The sequence below is a fragment of the Euleptes europaea genome, chromosome 4 (assembly GCF_029931775.1).
Source record: "Euleptes europaea isolate rEulEur1 chromosome 4, rEulEur1.hap1, whole genome shotgun sequence".
Taxonomy (NCBI): Eukaryota; Metazoa; Chordata; class Lepidosauria; order Squamata; family Sphaerodactylidae; genus Euleptes; species Euleptes europaea.
In genome coordinates this window covers 95,678,812-95,694,657 of record NC_079315.1, presented here as the reverse complement: position 1 = coordinate 95,694,657, position 15,846 = coordinate 95,678,812, and the positions used below count along the sequence as shown (strand labels likewise).

Below are 15,846 nucleotides of genomic sequence, written 5' to 3'. Positions count from 1 at the left end.
ATTAATCATATTCAGGCAAAATCTGTTTTTGTTGTAATTGTTGGTTTGAGATTTATTGTTCTTGTGATTTTGATGTTTTTGTATTTAAAATAAAGAGAATTTATGGAACATTCTATGTGCCAAGTTATTTCTCAGAGATATCAATTTAAAACCTCCCTTATCATATGCCTATCTACACCTATCTAGGAAACAGTGGAAGAGGAGAAGTTCACTATGCACTCAGTTTGAGTAGACCTCAGTGCTGGATTGCAACCATGATTACAGCAAAAAGGCTTTTTGGCTTTCTTGTCCAAGACAGGTGCTGTAGTCACAGGCAGAGATGTCAACCTTTTCACAGTCTTTTCCACGTATGAATCCTTCTGATAGCAGCCCGACTGGGAGCTCCTAACTTAATTTAAGAATTGCATGATTAAGCCCTTGTGGTAAGTTATAACATTTATTAAATATTGTAGTTTGTTATAGAGGTTTTTATACATTGTTGTATCTTTATGCATATATTTTTGTATCAGGCTGGCTGATGAAGCTACCTTGTGTAGCGAAAGCGCTGGAATACTTCCGGAGCCGCGTTACCACCATATTCTCCGTTGTCTGAAGAACTAGAACCACCTTATTCTCCATTGTCTGAAGAACTTGTAATTGAACATATACGAATAGAATGCAACTATATGCCTCATATGAACTTTTGCATATTTATCAGCTTTCGCTTTTTTGCTTTGTAACCTCGGTTGCTTAGCTTTGTTTGCTTATATCATTGCACCTTGTAATATAGTAATAGCCTTGCTGCTGTTGCCTTTTGCTATACTTGTCCATTGTTTCTTTTCTTTTTTTGCCTACTACTGTTTATTTGAGCAATCTCCAGGTGGGGGCTGGAGATCTCCCGGAATTACAACTATCTCCAAACTACATAAATCACTTATTTGTTATTTAAAATAAGTATTCCAGTTCTCCTGGAAAAAATGGCTGCTTTAGAAGGTGGACTGTATGGCATTATACCCTTCCAATGTCCCCTTCCTAAAACCCACTCTGCAGGTCTAGTGGTTAAGAGCAGCGGACTCTAATCTGGAGAACCAGGTTTGATTCCCCACTCCTCCATATGAAGCCTGCTGGGTGATCTTGGGTTAGTCACAGTTCTTTCAGAACTCTCTCAGCCCCACCTACCTCACAAGGTGTCTGTTGTGAAGGGGAGGGAAGGTGATTGTAAGCCACTTTGAAACTCCTTAAAAGGAAAAAAAACCAACTCTTCTTCAAATCTCCAGGTTATTTCCCAAACCAGAGTTGGCAACCCTATGTACCAGCATCTTTCCCCCAGGATGGGTATGTATGAAAGCAGTTTAGAGAAGATTCTCAAAGGAAAATAGCATGAGAGGAAAAATTGAAGACACCGTTCAACTACCACCAAGAAGTCTTCTGCTACAAAATGACGCGTACCCAAAAAAGTAGTTTGGAAAAATCCACAGTATCAGCCTCATCAGCATAGCTAAAACATTCACACTATGTGGAAGCCTCTTCTACATCATATTCCCTATTACTATGTATGGGTGTGAAAGCTGGACAGTGAAGAAAGCTGACAGGAAGAAAATAGATTCCTTTGAAATGTGGTGTTGGAGGAGAGTGTTACGGATACCGTGGACTGCCAAAAAAACAAATCAGTGGGTTATAGATCAAATCAAGCCTAGAAGCTAAAATGACTAAACTGAGGCTGTCGTATTTTGGCCACGTCATGAGACGACAAGAGTCACTGGAAAAGACAGTCATGCTAAGAAAAGCTGAGGGCAGCAGGAAAAGAGGAAGACCCAACAAGAGATGGATTGACTCAATAAAGGAAGCCACAGCCTTCAATTTGCAAGATCTGAGCAAGGCTGTCAAAGATAGGACATTTTGGAGGACTTTCATTCATAGGGTCACCATGAGTCGAAAGCGACTTGACGGCACTTAACACACACACACTTCTACATCTGAGTGTGCACACATATATAATACGGGGAACATAGTGGTAATCTGATTAATAGCAACATTTAGTAAGCAGAGTTTAAGCATCTTCTCTGCAGAAAATCAATCTTTAGAAGCCTTCTCAAAAATCAGTTTTTGATTAGAAGTCCCTGAGCTACACTTTCAGTCATCTTTTCTTGTTTTCAATGACCCCACATACTCTTTAGCCATTATCCCAATGTTATGGGTGGAAAGCCATTCATGCTCTGCTTAACAGGTGGTCGTCCAACAGAACCCCCTTTTCAGCTTTCCCAATTACTGAAATGTACATATTTGCTAACGAAAAAAGACATTGTGAATTCTACCTATTCTTGGTAGTTTCTATTTACCAACCATCAAGCAGCAGAATGTACAGTGAAGCTATTGTCTCAGTTAAACTAACACACATAGCAACACAGACAACAACTTTGTGAGAAGCTTATCTAGTTTCAACAGGCTCGGAAGATCCCTTCTAATTCAGGGAAGATTCTACAACATACTGGTATAGACAGTATAAAGCCATTACGGTAACGTAGAAGAGTAGATCCAGATTATAATCCTTTCATCACGTATGTACCGGTATTTTTCCATGTATAAGATGACCCCATGTATAAGACAACCCCTACTGTTGGGCGGGGTGGGCGGCAACCGGCTTGAACGCCGGACGCTGGTCGGCCAGGGCAATATCTTCAGGCCGGGCTTCCGTGTATAAGACGACCCCCAATTTTGGACCAATTTTTTTTAAAGAAAAAAACATCATCTTATACATGGAAAAACATGGTATATCTTATTGTATATCATACATCCACATGATAGGATGTGTACATTCCTTGTTCAAGGAGAACTTGCCAGTTTCAACCACGTAATACTGCCACAATTTGGCTTACACTGACTTCACTATTAAGTCTCTAGTGTGGTTTTAAAAAACTGCTAGCCCAATTTCATCAGATCTTGGAAGCTAAGCAGGGATGCCCCTGTGTAGTACTGGGATGGGAGACCACCAAGGAAGTCCAGAATTACTAAACAGAAGCAGACAATGTCAAATGGGGAATATCACCATAAATTGGCCATGACTTGACGGCACCTCCCACCACCATAGTAAAAATAAGTGACTATTACAGTTTTCCTTTTCTCTCTCACCATTTTGGGCACCTGACCACCCCTCAGGTTCCCTCCTCACTTTTGTCAGTCCAACTTTCTGGAATTCATAGCCACGTTACAGGTGAAATTCAAGTAGTAAATTCTGTTCTCCCTACAGCTCCTTGTATTATTCATTTACTTAGAAAAAGTTGAGACCACCAGTCCAGACATCTGCTGAAGTGGCTAATGAAATAAAAGCAACTCAGCAATAAAATCTAAAAGGATACTAACTCACTAATAAGGAGCCCCATGGCACAGAGTGGTAAGCTGCAGTACTGCAGTCCAAGCTCTGCTCATGACCTGAGTTCAATCCCGACGGAAGATGGTTTCAGGTAGCTGGCTCAAGGTTGACTCAGCCTTCCATCCTTCCGAGGTCGGTCAAATGAGTACCCAGCTTGCTGGGGGTAAAGGGAAGATGACTGGGGAAGGCACTGGCAAACCACCCCGTAAACAAAGCCTGCCTAGTAAACGTCAGGATGTGACGTCACCCCATGGGTCAGGAATGACCCAGTGCTCTCACCTTTACCTTTTTAACTCACCAATATTAAAACCGACAATAAAAACTAAATTACCAGGGGCATGAAAACAGAGTAAACATGGGTGGAGGAGGGGGAACCCATCTTAGAGATGTGATATTTCCAGGTGCTTCGAAGCCATGAAAAAAAGAGGGGAGAAATTTGGGGGATATCGAAAGAATTACAACACTTTTCTCACCAATTCTAAGCTTGCTTTACCACATTAAGTAAAAAAAAAAGGGGGAAAGATTTCCTGTTTTGCATTATTTGGCTTTAAATATTTTCCTCCTGTAGCCAGCATTTTTCAGAAACAATACAAAAGCTTGCAACACTCATTCACTGAAGATGACAGTGAGGCTAGTGCACACAATGACTCTTTCAAATCTCTTCCAATTCTTTGAAAGACAAATATCTGCCTCTAGCAGACCTCAGTATAAAGGAGTCTCAATGAGTCTGATATACAGTCACTTGAATTTCACCTGTAACGTGGATATACAGTCAAACTTAATGTAACCTGACTACAAGGCAAAATTGACCACATTTCAACAAAATGGTGCATGTGAGGTACTATGAATACCTGAAAAACTATGCAGATTATTAAAGATGTTCTTTACAACCCCAAGTTTTTTTCCTAATCAGAATCAGTTTCTGAAATTTTAACTGCTTCTGATTCTAAGATTTCAAAGAACTGAAGATTTTAATGGGTTGAAACGAGCTTCAACGTTACTTTGTTCCTTGATTCGACATGCACATGGCCACACATAAGCCAGTCTCTTTTGCATTTAGTAGAAGATGGAAGCATTGGAAGGCGGAAAGGAAAATTTTCAGTTCTACATATACACAGTATGGGGCAAGTGTAATTCAGATTGGGTTACAGATTGGAAATTGTTTAGATGGAATAAAGGGCATCTGAAACTGTATTTTAAAACTTTGCTTATAAAGCATTTTACTTCTTTTCAAAGATGAAAGTCATAGGAGACAGTCTATTTCTAAGTTGCCAAAAAATTTTGCTTTGGAAAAATTAAAAGTATCCTTCAGAGAGGAAAAAGGAGGTAAGTCCCCCCCACCTGTTTCCCATCAGACCTCCCCGCCACACCAATTATTCCAATGAAAATACTGGAAGCTTTAAGAGCACAGGGAATACACCAATGAAATATATTCTGTTTTGGAATAAGTAAAATGCTATTTATGACATTTTTTTTACTCACTGAAAACATAGCATGTTAAAAAGGTTTATGTCAGACAGTCCACAGCATTAGAGAATAATAATTCCTGTGTACACAAGCCTGAGCAGCTAAGGATATTGTTTAAAGTGAATAGGTTTGTCCACAATCAATATACTGTAATTCCTATGATAATCTACTGTTAAAGAGTTCAGTGTTTCCAGTGTCAAAGTTTAACTAGATCTCCAAATGCGCTACTAGTCAGTCATATTGGGGTAGAAGCCGTGACCTACACACAAAAGGACTACAGATCTTGCCCATGTTCCCCTCCCCACAGAGGTCCTTTTTAACCCTTACAAAACTTATTACTGGGAGGTTTGGGGACCCACTGGTCTAATAGCCACGACGGGGGGATATGAAGATATGAACACCCTCTTTTATCACAGAAAAAATAAGGAAAGGTGTTCATCCCTTTCTTCCTTTCCATTTCAGCTTCCGAAACCCCCATGGCTATTAACCATGTGGGTCCTCCAACCCTGGGAATAAACTTTCACAGTGTCAGAAAGGACCTCTGGGAGAGGGGAATATGGGAAAGATCCATAACCATCAGCCCATTCAACTACAAATAGATCATAGCATCCAACCTGCTGTGACTATATTAGGTTGTTTCAGCCCTAATAACTCTTTTGTTTACTCAAAAAGTTGTGTTTTCTATTGCTAACTTCCCCCATACCTCTCACATGGCAAAAAAAAAACCAAACACGTGTGCTAAGATAGCACAGGATGAAGCAGCTTAGATTTTGCTTTCTATAGTATTGCGTATATTCAACATTTTGCTTATTAAAATATTAAGGCACTTGTACTTCTATGCTGTAAACTGCAAATACCTGTATGCCGAATATTCAGCTTTGAGCATATGACAAAAAGAGGCGGGTGCATATGTGTATTCTCCACCTATAAATTCTTGGATTTTTCTCCCCATGGCTTCAAAATTTCTAAAAATGCCACATCTCTAATCCCCAAACAGCTTGGGGACAGGATACCTGAAGGACTGTCTCCTCCCATATTATCCAACCCATTAAGGACTGCCTCTCAAGCCCTATTTTCTGTAACCCCCACCTTCAGAGGTGAGTCAGGTGGCAACTAGAGACAGGGCATTTTCTGTGTTGGCACCTCCCCTTTGGATCACCCTCCCACGAGGCTTGTCTGTTGCCTACTTTACTTACGTTTAGGTGCCAGGCCAAAACCCATCTTCTAACCCAGGCTTTTAATGAAAGGTATCAGCTTTTGTTTTATAACAAGGTTTTTACACTGCTTATGTTGAATGTTCTGTGTTTTAATATTGTGTTTTTTAATTGAAAGCCATGAGGAGGGTCTGTGGCTCAGTGGTAGAGTATCAGCTTGGCATGGAGAAGGTCCCAGGTTCAATCCCCAGCATCTCCAGTTAAAAGGACCAGGCAAGTAGGTGATGTGAAAGACCTCTGCTTGAGACTCTGGAGAGCCGCTGCCGGCCTGAGTAGACAATACTGACTTTGATGGACCGACAGTCTAATTCAGTATAAGGCAGCTTCATGTGTTCACCTGAAGCAGAACCCTGAAGAGGCATATAGAAATACTTTTTTAAAAAAGTAAATGCCACACTGTAAACTTTCAATCTGGAGTTCTTAAAAATCATCCATTCCAATTTGTATGTTTGTGTATACAACATGCATTGCAGACCCTAGCAAAGTCGTTCTTGTAAAAACTATTGTATCCACAACATTTCCATGTATGCCACTGGACTGAATCCCAAGTCAGGATGGTCTGATTGCTTCCCCTAGCAGCTTGATTTTAGAACTCAGTACTTTTAATTTAAAAAGAGTGCAAGTAATCTTGGGTCCATTGGCAAAGCCAGATTTGTACAAGTTGCAGCATAACAGCTTTGTTCTGGTTAGCATCTAACTAAAATCTCCTGGCATCTTGTAAGAACTCCGCAGAACAGCACTGAACATTTCCCATTCCACAGTGTCATCCTTCTAAAGATGTGGTTAGAAATCAGATTCTTGTCTTTCTGCTAAGTGCCTTGACTGGACCACTGACTAGACGTATTTGGCTCCATTTCAGAGCATCACTTCAAGAGCAACGTAATGCAAGCAAGTGCCTGGAAAAAAAATCATGCCAAGTACAAGCACCACATTTCAAAGGACAGGCTGCATTCATTTCCACTCTCAATGTAAGAGAGTGCAATAAAAGAATACATTAAGAAATGCATCAAGGTAAGCATCAGCAAAGAGACAGCACCTAGCATAGAAGTGATGGGAAAGAGAAATTTCCTCAGGCAGCACATTCAATGGCCCAGCAAAGCAGTGGTGAATGGCGCTTTAAAGAACATTCTAATCCATCTTTGAGAATGGATTGCATACAGGGTCTTCATAAAAACTGAACTGAATCTCTGCTCCAAAGCTGGATCCCTGAACTGGACCTAGAAGGAGACAATGTAGGTTCCTAATTCTGACAAATCCATTTAGAACAAGTTATAGTTGCCATACAAAGTTCTTTTAAAGGCATTTATGATCACCAGGAAAACAGTAGATAATGCCATCCAGGAGTGACTTTATGAAAATCTGCAATTATTCTACAATAACCAATTCCAAAGAAACTCAGACTATTAAAACCTCAAGCTGCATGCCTAGAACCACAAACCAAGGCTGCATTCCATACACACTTATTTTGCTGAGATTACTTCTTGCTTTCAAGTAAACATGCTCAGGACCATACTACAAGTCAAAGGAAATGGTATACACTCTGAAAAACCTATGTAGGTTTAGAGGTAGTTGAGAAAATTCTGGAGTGATCTGTGTACCACACACCAGTGACAAATATACACCAGTGACAGAGAGCTGACTTCTGGAATATGAACTGAGTATTATTCAATCACTGAATTTAACAGTATCTGGACAAACGTGTCTGCTGCATTTGTCCATACCATCAAAGAAAAACAAAAAAGGTCATGCCTGCATGACTGAGCATCTTCACAGTTACAGCTTTAACAATACCAAGTTTCTGAGTGGGGTTGGGTTTTCCATATTTTTTGAAAATTTTCAGGTTTAATAAACCCAAAAAACACAATAATAATAATAATTGGTGTACACCCCTAAATTCCAATCTCGTCTATTGCATGTTACCTGTAAGGCATTTCAGATGTTAAAGAACTACAGCAATATACGCAGCAGGAATTAGTTCTGTTCCCATGTGCATGCACATTATTGACATTGGAAGTGGGGACTTGCATGCACCCAACAAGGAGAGAATATGTTGCCCCCACCAACTGGGGGGAAGTGCAAGCTCTTGCTGCAGATGTGCAATAAGGACTATAGAAGCACATGCACATACAAGTGTACAGCAGAAGCCTATGGCTCACTCTGGAAATTGCACACTACAATTATACTCCACATACACATGGTTGAAATCTGTAGTCAATTTCACCTTCCTGCCATATGCATATAGGGCAAATACAGGTGAGCACAGTCTTAAGGCAACAGTATATGAAGATTGGACATGGAAGAAAGCTGATAGGAAGAAAGTAGATTCCTTTGAAATGTGGTGTTGGAGGAGAGTGTTACGTATACCGTGGACTGCAAAAAAAACTAATTAGTGGGTTATAGATCAAATCAAGCCTGAACTGACCCTAGAAACTAAAATGACTAAACTAAGGCTATCGTATTTTGGCCACATTATGGGAAGACAAGAGTCACTAGAAAAGACAGTCATGCTAGGAAAAGTGGAGGGCAGCAGGAAAAGAGGAAGACCCAACAAGAGATGGATTGGCTGTATAAAGGAAGCCACAGCCCTCAATTTGCAAGAGCTGAGCAAGGTTGTTAAAGATAGGATGTTTTGGAGGACTTTCATTCGTGGGGTCACCATGAGTCGGAAGCGACTTGACAGCACTTAACACACACACACATATGAAGATAAGATGATTTTACTGTATCCTTGTAGCAAACGTGTGTCCCTGAAGCATGTTTTTATAAAATAAATAATTTAATAGTAATAAGAACACATGCCTGAGAATTAAATTATCAAAGCATGGCTCTGTCGCGTTATGGTAACTACAAGAGAGTTACACCAGTGAAACCCCACATCATATGGTAGGAGCCCACCACACCACTCCTCTCCACACCATGGAGGTTAATGCTGCCATGAGGACTAGCTGAAATGTTGGCTTCTGAGTAGTCCACAGTTTCTCACTTTATCTTTCAGTGCTGGCACGCTGATCCAACACTGCCAAAGGAACATGAGTAGCAAATTTAAGCATGTGAGAGGAGAACTAAGCATACGACTCAACACCATGAATGGAGACAATTTACATCCTTAAGTACATGATTAATCAATACACATATTTAAAGCTACGCATAATTAAATAAGGTCAAATGATAAATGGATTGGATGTTACCAGCTATGACTACAAGCGCACATCTTTGCCATATTCTGCTGTACCAGCAATCCCTTCTGACCTCTGGGAAGTAGATTCCCAGGGCTGCAGGACCCATGAGGATTATTAGCTACACGGGTAATGGGGCTGCAACTGGAAGGTGGAAAGAAGCAGGAAGGGAAGGTTTTCACCACCTTTTCTCATCACTAGTGCAGCAGCCCAACATGGGCTGGGTGACTCCAGGAATCTACTTCCCAGGGGTCAGGTACACAGAGGAACATGGCAAAGATCCTTCTGTTGGTGTTAAGTTCAGATCCAACCCAATGTAACTTGATTGATCTTTTTAAGGCTGGAAAGGACTAGAAAGCTCGTGGCCAGCCACGCCTCTTTCACTCTTCTTTCCAAGGCAATATATTCAACTCCTCCTTTACATATGAAGCGGCCCTCTATTGACCCATCAAGACCACAGATCCACTAAATCCAGCACTGTCCACTGAGACTGGCAGTCCAAGGTCTCAGGCATCTGTCTAACCAGCACCGCTTTCCACAATCATTGTAAATAACATTGCAAGCAGAAGTCCCTGGCAGTCTTCCACTCACTGAGACAATGGACTTTCCTTGAGCATTTGCCCTCAACAGATTTCAACTGGAAGCTTCTGGGTATCTTATCTTCCTTGAGAGTGGCAAACTGGCAATTTGCAGATAGCCTCCCATACAGGTACAAGCTAGGCTCAGACCTGCTTAATTACATTTCCTGACCTACATAACAAAAGCCATATATTTTCATGGGTCCTAAAGGCATTTCTCAGCTTCTGGTTTTTGGATTTTGCGATGAGCCAACCAGCACATCTAACTCCTTTCTTTTGCTCAATTGAGGTACATCCACTCAGAAGTAAGCTCCAATATGCCCTCAACTGAGGTTATTTCCAGTTGCATGCATACAATTACAGACAGGAAGATGCAACAATATTGGGCCATTTTAAACATTTTCCGAGGCTAGAGGATATGCTGAAACACTCACTTACAAAACCTCCAACTGCTTTCGCATGCAGTACTAAAAAGCATGTTTAAGCATCTCTGACACTATTTATATTGCAAGTGAATGCTTCCAATGCACATTATAATTTCACACCACAGAACCAATCACAGGCCTTTTATGAATGACTGTTTCCCTCGCAGTCACCTCTCCGACAACTTCAGATCTTTGTTCTGATTATGCATGCCGTTCCCGGCCGTCAGAGGTAGCCTCGCTCTTCCCATGCACGTTTCCAAATTTGAAATAAAACAGGTCCCTGAAAACGTGGGCAAAACGAGGGGAAAACACAGGGGGAGAGAGAGGCAACCCCTGATGGTCGGAAATGGCATACATAATCAAAACAAAGACCCAAAGTTGTTGGAGGGGTGACAGCGAGTGAAACAGCCATGCATAAAAGGCCCAAGACCACTCACAGCAATGACAAAATGACGGGGTCAAGCCCTTTACTATTGTGACTGGCCACCATAGCAGGGCCATAACACCCCCATTAACTCTAATTCTGTACTACTTCAGTTACTCAGTCCAGATCCTCTTCTGTTATGACCCCAAATCAGAACTTCTCTGCAGTTGCCTCAGAGTTTGCGATATACAAAGGCCTATTAACTGCTTCTAAAGTTGCTTTTTGTCTGGGCGGCAGCAGAATCCAGAGGAATTCTGGCCCCAAGGTAAGCATCACCCATTCTTTATGGATGAAAAGGGTAGAATCCAACCCAAGTGGACATCAAACCACACAAAGGAAGAATTCATTCTATTTGTGCCAAAGGCCCAGAACCTCTGCCACATAAGAAACCACGAGGACTGGCTGGGTCTCTGCTTTGTGAAAATCCAGAATGGGCAATGAAAGCAGCGAGTGCTTTCCTAAAAAACCCCTCTGACTGGAAATAAGGGGATGGCAGGAAGATAGCCTTAAGCCCAGAACTAGACAAGGCCCGCAAATGTTTACTCAACCACAGTGTGGAGAGGAAACAGATTGGCACAGAGGTTTCACTGGCCAAAGAGAGTTTTGACTAGCAAAAAAGGAATCGTTCACTGCTGTGCTGTGACATCCATCTGGCATCTCAGTTGACAGCCTTTTCATGAGACTGCTGGATAGGCCCAGAATCAGAGAGTTTCCCCTTCTGGGTGCCAGAAGCGCTGTTCTCACTAAAGGGAAGGTTTTCACTGAAGATCCTTGGTTTTGCTTGTTGGCAACAGGAACAGAAAAAAGTACTGTTCATCAGAGCACATTCTTTCAAAAAGGCTGTTGCTATACTTCATAGTCTGAACTGAAGAGGGGATAAGAGTCCTGAGTATTTTTCTGATTGTTCTGCAGAACCCCTCATAAACCTGGCTCTCAACAATCTTGGAATATGAATACTTTGTACATCACCAGTAGCAACACAGCTGTGAGTGTGGTATTGGGTGATCAGTGGGATGGCCTAGAATTGGATGAATTCAGAGAACAGGGTTTGAAAGGATTCATTCGAATTCCCCTACCTTTACCACACATAAATCAAGCAGCTAATTTCACAGTCCAGAGAAGTTACTTAACTGGGATTGGTATTATTTACAAAGTAGGTGAAACCTATTTCACTATGACTTGAAAAGCAAGTCATGTGTCAGGAAACCATTTACCAGGAGCTAAAGGAAGATGACAGAAAAGGAATGCGTAAAGAGTTGAGCATGGGTAGTTTTTGCCAAGGGCTAATGTATCTCAGAGCTGTATCCCATTCCGAGCCTTTTCATAGTTTACTCAAGATTATTCAGCATAAGTATTCCATAAGGGCTACACTACTTGGAATACAAAGGCATAAAAAGAAAGCCCTGTGAACATTGTACAATCCTGTTCTAAAAGGGATTTACTCCCGTAAGAAATTTTGGATTTTTAAAAAAGAAAATTAAAGACTCATATACACACTCCTTGTACCTGAGGACTGTAAACAAGTTTAGGGGAAAAGAAAAGCCATTCTTCCTTGATATAGGGCTGCCTATATTGCCAGAAAATAGCAGAGACTGTCTTTGAGAGAAGAAGGGCTGATAGACATTTAACAGGCGCCTTGCCAAACTTGGCACTTTTAAGGCTGGGGAGTAGCTGATCCACATAGACTTGGAAACAAGGTAAGATGCTATTTACATGAGCATAAAGAAACCCATTATTCTTAGCACTAATGACACTCTAGGTTTTGTCTCTACTGCTTTTCTTCCTTCACCTGCAACATTTCAGTGTCAGAAGAGACCAGGTGCCTTTCTAGCCCAGCCCTCTTCCTAAGCAACAGGTTAGCCCACCTTGTCCCTATCAACCATTCCAATGCAAACCAAAGCAATAATTGCAGAAGAGGCCTATAAAGCAAGTCAAACAACATGCTACAGCCCTAGGTAACCCCACCCTACCCCACCCTTTCCCTCCAGCCTCCAACAGTTGTCAAATCCATTTGTCCTGAGGGGGAAAAGGCCTTCTCAATTCCAAATACCACAGTCTGTCAATACCAAGAAGACAGAAGAACATGCAACCAACTCACAACAACCCCATCCATGGGACATTCCAGGCAAGAGATCAGAGGCATTGCAGTTTGCCATTGCCTTCTTCCAGTCTTCCTCGGTGGTCTACCATACAAGAACTAACTGTGGCCAACCCTGCTCAACTTCCACGTTCTGATACGCGCAGGCTGAGCTGACCTATTCAGGCTCCTAAGTACCTGCAACATCCTTTTTACTGGACATCCCCACATTATGAAGAGGAGCCCTAGTTCTGGTTAAATTTCATGTTTAGGTGTGAACGCTCTGAAGTGTGAATGGAGCAAGCAGATGAAAAGACATGGGCCGGTACACTCAGAGAGCCTTATCATCTCTCACTCCCATGGTCTGTGCAAACCAGGGTCACTATGGCATAATGTGTGAAACACTTCTTCAACTACTGGCTGGCGCAACCAAGTTTTGATATGTCCTAACAGCACCTCCGTGGGAGAGACAGCTGCTATTCCTACTTTTACAAGGTAACAATCATTTCACAGCTAGCCAGATCTGAAAGCAGGTTTTACAGGTCCAATATCTCTCATTTCTCTAAACCACTCTGGATGCTGAAGTCTTCAGGAATAAATATATTGGATCACCTAAAATTAGAATTTAAACCAAAAACAAAAAACCCCAAACGGGTCATTTCTTTATAAAAGAGGACAGGAAATCCCAGTGGGGAGGAGGGTAGGCTCAGAATTAGTTATTATGTACTGTCTTTTACTACAAGAGAGATGAACAGAAGCCGTGAAAAAAACAGAAAGGAAAAAGGTGGAAAGACGTATAGCAGCTGGCCAGACAGTATTCTGAAGAGCACTGTGTTATTCCAGTTGTTATAGTTAAGCAATTCTAGGCAATCGACTGGGCCTTGAGTTGGTCAATTTATAGTCAACAATGCTTGACAAATGTTAGCAAAATGTTTCACAGCTCCCTTCATTAATGAATGTTCTCTCTCCGACTATTTGACTAACCAAAACATATCAGATAATACTAAATACCAAGATACAGCCAGGCTTACAACTTAGTTTGTACCCTCCCCTTTTTCCCCCGTTCTAAACACAAACGTCTAGCAGGTTGTGAATGAGCGGTATTCAACCCTTCTCCTGCCTCACACCTGCCAACGGGGCACTGGAGTTGTACCCAAGGCCTAAGTCAAACCATTCGGCCAGGTGAATCTCTCCCAGCAGTCCACCTTGAGCAGGCCAAAGACCCTTCCATACACGCTCAGGGGTGCGAAGGAATGCAGGCGAGCCACCCATTTCCCAGCAAGATAGCATCTCTCCGCACCTTGCACAAGGATCAGGCAAGATGTTCGGCACAGCATGCGCCCATCTTCCCCACCTGCTTGTTTCTACAGGCACAAACTGAACTGGGTGCACATATCAGATCAGAACAGAGAGGTTCCCGCGCCTTCCCAGCTACCTGCCAAGAGCGCAGAACCTTAATTTCGGGATGGCGAGGGCTGCGGCTCTCATGGGACTGCCCTTGCCTCGGGGTTCAAGAGCAAGGAGGAGAAAGGAAGGAAGGAAGAAAAGAACGGAAGGAAAGAAAAGGAAGAAGGATAGAAAGGAAAGAAGGGAAAAAGGAAAGGAAAGAAAGGGAAGGAAGGGAAGGAAGTAAAGAAGGATAGAAAGGAAAGAAAGAGAAAAGGAAAAGAAGGGAAGAAGGATAGAAAGGAAAGAAAGAAGGGAAGGAAGGAGAGAAAAGGAAGGAAGAAGAATAGAAAGGAAAGAAAGAAAAAAGGAAAGAAAGAAAAAAGGAAGAAGGAAAGGAAAGAGAAGGGAGGAAAGAAAGGAAGGACCAGGGCAGGCGCTAAGGGAGGCTCGCAGCGCGGGAGCATTCCGCCAGCCCGCCCGCCCGCCTTCGGCTCCCCGGCCGGGGCCAGGCCAGCGGGCCAGCGGGCATCAGGGAGCGCAGGCGAGGCGCGCAGGAGGCGGGCAGCTTCCGTTTTGTAGGTCAGGCTGGGGACACCTTGGCGTCCCTTCCCTTGGGCCTCGACCCGCAGCCGGGCTAATCCGATCACTCCCCGGCGTCCGAGCAGCCGCGCCCGCGCCGACAGCGCCCCCGGCCTGCTCAGGGCGCGAGCCGGCCGGGACCCGGGCAGGCGGGGGGGCAGCGCTCGGCTCCGAAGACCCCCACCCCACCCCACCCGGGAGGAGCGCGCCGCGGGCCAGGCGAGGCGAGGCGAGCCGCGCGCCTCCCCCAACGCCCCGCGTTTGCAGACCGCCGCAGCCGGCCGGGCAGCGGGCGAGATCCCTCCCTCCGCCGACGGCCTCCGCCGGCCGAACGAGACCCTGGCGGGCCCCCTCTCCATCCCTCCCCTCTCCATCCCCTCGGCCCGCCGCCCGCCCAGCGGAGCAGCTTCCCCCGCTCCTTCCCAGCGCGGAAAGTTCCCGGGAAGTTGGCGCGCCTTCGCCTTTTGCGCTCCGCCGGGCGCTCTCCCCGGAGGGACGGGGGCCGCCAGCCGGGGAGAAGGCACGAAGGCCGGCCGAGACGAGCCCCCTCCCACCCTCACTCACCTACCTACCTCCAGCCAGCCGGGGCCCCCCTCCAGCCCTCCGCACGCGCCGGCAGCCAGCGAGCGAGTGCGCGCGGGAGGAGGAAGCGTCTCCGGGTCTCTCTCTCGCCCCGCGTGGCGCAGCCCAGCCAGCCAGCCGCGGCAGGAATCCGCCCCTGGGATTGGCCGCAGCCGGCCGTGAGTCACTTCTCTCTCCCCCCCCCTGCCCTCCCCTGCCCTCCCCTCCCCGCGTGCCCACGTGACGCCACGGGCTCCGGCTCCGGCAGCAGAACAGGTGGCGGGAGCGGGGCCTCGCGGGCTCAGCCGGCGGAAAGTTCACCTGAGGGGTTGTCGGTAGCGCGTCGCCGCCCAGGCAGCATCTGCAGCAGCAGCAGGAGGCCGCCTGGGTGGGTCGTGCGCCCTTGGGGCGTTTCGCTGTGGGGTTCAACATCAGCCGCCCCTTCGTTCGCCGTTTTGCAGGTGGGGCTCCCTGGCTGAGTGTTGGCCTTCGTTGCGCGTGCTTCCCACTCACGGCGACCCTCTGAACCAAAGGCCTCCAAAATGGCCTGTCTTTGGCAGCCTTGCTCAGGTCCTGCGGAAATCTTGCAGCCTTCCTCAGGTCCTGC

General features: G+C 44.6%; 1 protein-coding gene across 1 annotated transcript in view; it reads right to left on the bottom strand.

Annotated features, from left to right (window-relative positions):
- The window catches only part of ELOVL7 (ELOVL fatty acid elongase 7), a 54,794-nt gene extending 39,524 nt beyond the window's left edge, over positions 1-15,270 (bottom strand). Inside the window, exon 1 of the mRNA XM_056848432.1 lies at positions 15,247-15,270. The gene's annotated coding sequence lies outside the window, so the exon portion shown is untranslated. The remainder of the gene's footprint in view (positions 1-15,246) is intronic.
- Between the last annotated feature and the right edge of the window lie 576 nt (positions 15,271-15,846).